This window comes from Leopardus geoffroyi, chromosome B3, assembly GCF_018350155.1.
Source record: "Leopardus geoffroyi isolate Oge1 chromosome B3, O.geoffroyi_Oge1_pat1.0, whole genome shotgun sequence".
Taxonomy (NCBI): Eukaryota; Metazoa; Chordata; class Mammalia; order Carnivora; family Felidae; genus Leopardus; species Leopardus geoffroyi.
Window position 1 is genome coordinate 64,146,478 of NC_059337.1, and position 2,731 is coordinate 64,149,208.

A 2,731-nucleotide genomic window follows, 5' to 3' on the forward strand; every position below is an offset into this window, starting at 1 on the left:
ATAGTAATTATATAAAAGGAAATGTGATGAGTCATGTATACAGTTCTTTAACATTAGACACATGAAGAAATGTCCATACTCTAACATTTGGTAGAAAACAAAGCCTGTATAAAGGACAGAAAAGCATTACATAACAAATTGTATATCATTAATATATAGTATATATAACAATATATTAGTAATAAATATTAGTTGTATTAACATATATTATTTGTATTATTAATATATAATATATACATTAAAAATTTTGTGTGTAAAATGAACCACAACAGCATTTCTGATTCCTCCTCTTATTGGATGTCAGTTATTAGTTTCACCAACTACACATGGTATATCCTGAAAAAATTTGATTTTAAATGAAATAATGCCATGTTTGTAGAATGCATGTTGAATATCTCTATGACATGTTTTTATTAAACGTTTTTTAAAGTCAGTACTCAGTTAATTTACACTTCCTCTGAGACTAGTGTGGAATTACCTATACATGCCACCATTTGGGAAATATTGGGAGAGAGAAGGAAAAACAAAAGAGAAACAAGCACTTGCATATTGGTTTGGTATACTGGGTGCCTAACTGGCAATCTCACAGTGTCATTTCTCCCTAGCATCTCCAGGGTTATGAGGGTTGGGAAGAATTGTTTGTTTTGCAGTAAAATTAGAATGAAAAATTCTACTTTGTAAACTAGATCAAAAAATTAAAATGAGAGAATGCATGTAAAGTCAGAATGTATGCATGTAAGCATCTAAAGAGAACAAAGTAAGTCATGTGAGAATTTATGTGTACATTGCCTGGGAAAAACAAATATCAAAAACCCCAGAATATTATTCCCAGAAGCCAGATGGCTTAATGCCTTTGAGGTTATATGGTCTGGGCTCCAACCCGAGGTCTATGACTTGCCAGCTGTATTGTCTACAGATTGAGTTATTCTTTTTACTCTTTATTTTCATTTGTTACCAATCTGCCTAGCTCTCAGTACTATGGTAATGACTAAATGATTATATATACTCTCATATATATGAGTAGAGAGCAACATTATAATGAAGACACGATCAAGGTATGGAATGCTTTATGAAAAAATGTTATTCCATCTTACAGAAAATACAAATATTATTTTATAAATCAGAATTTATAAATCTTGACTCCTCATAAATAGATGTTAATGTCATTATATATTAAAATGTTATTATTTTTAAAATTAACATGTTAAAAACCAAACTTAATTTAATTTCATGTAAATAAGTGGAGTCTAATTGATGAAGTCTAATATTAGTGGTGAGGGATTAAGTAAGGGAGAGCATAGGTGGGAAACATTCCAGAATTTATCTTTTTCTAAGTTGTGGAGTAACTTGTTTTATTTTCACTTATCTTTCTGTGATTTTTAAAAATATTTTTGAGAATATTTAAAGGCCATGAATTATTATTATAATTTTTTAAAAAGCAACTAAAATTATGTCATGTTTTAAAGTGCATTTCTAGGTAAGGAGCCTTTCTTTAGCCCTTAGAAAGTAGCTGCCGGATGAACTGAGATGTCTTAGTGATCACTAGCACACCTGAACTTGGTCCCCTGTGTCATTCCTAATTCACAAGTCACCACTTTCTAACCCTCTTGACATCATTGTTTTCCTTGGACTAAACCAGGAGCCATAAGTGAGGGGTTGGGCTGTGTAGCAGGTTGAATGGTGGTCCCCCCAAAAATGATATGTCCATATCCTAACTCCTAGAACTTGGGAGTGTGACTTTACTGGGGGAAAAAAAGTTGTTTGCACATGTAATTTAAAATCTCAAGATGAGATCATCGTGGGTTATCTGGGCTCACCTCAATCCAATGACAGGTGACAGGAGACTAAGAAGAAGACACTGATAAGGCAGAAAAGACCATATGAAGTTGGAGCCATGTGAAGTGTTGCAGCCACAAGCCATGGAAAACCTGGAGCCACCAGAAGCTGGAGCAGACAAGGAAACATTCTCATTTTGAGCCTTTGGAGGAACATGGCCCCTCCAACACCTTGATTTCAGACTTCTGATCTTTAGTCTGGAAGAGAATGAATTTCTGTTCTTTGAAGCCTCCTGATTTGTAGCAGTTTGTCACAGGAGACTCAGGAAAGTCGTACAGGCTGCCAGGAAATTAACTCCATAAAATAACTTCTCTAAATCAATCCCAAGCGAGCCCCCTTTGTCTTTTATTTTTTAAGGCACGTATCTCCTTAGAACTGCTTTGGAGAGGACTCCAAAGCTCTCTGCAAATCAGTGCTTCCTAATTCCACACATTTTCCTTCTTTGTTGATCTTTGAAACAATGGTTCTCAGCCTGTGGGTCATGGATGCTTTGGTGGAGAGTGCTTTTAAGGCCATGTGTCTGGACTGTTTCTAGGCACTGTGTTATATCAGATATGTGTGTTAAAGTTTTGCCAATATCAGTAAATGGGGTTATTGAAACAAAAAATTTTATCACATGGTTATCAAGTTATGGTGGATAGGTAATCTCTCAGCTAATTCTCAGTTACTATCATGGGGCACCCAAATCTTTCTGACAAATAAGGGAGGTCTTCACATTGAAAAGATTGAGGCCACTGCTTTAAATTCAACACAACACCTTTCACTCATTATAGAACGAATTATTCTCTTCTGTAACAATATAGGACCTTCTTCACAGTAGTAATGAGATTATTTATTAATTATAGTGTTGTACGATGTGTAGATAAATGAATGAACTTCACCTTCCTGTGACTTC

At 34.6% G+C, this 2,731-nt stretch overlaps 1 long non-coding RNA gene across 1 annotated transcript; it reads left to right on the forward strand.

Moving 5' to 3' along the window:
- The first annotated feature begins 878 nt into the window (after positions 1-878).
- Positions 879-2,157, forward strand: LOC123582185. The gene is made up of 2 exons (XR_006704269.1): positions 879-1,055; positions 1,834-2,157. It is a non-coding gene; the product is annotated as an uncharacterized LOC123582185 (long non-coding RNA).
- The last annotated feature ends 574 nt before the right edge of the window (positions 2,158-2,731 follow it).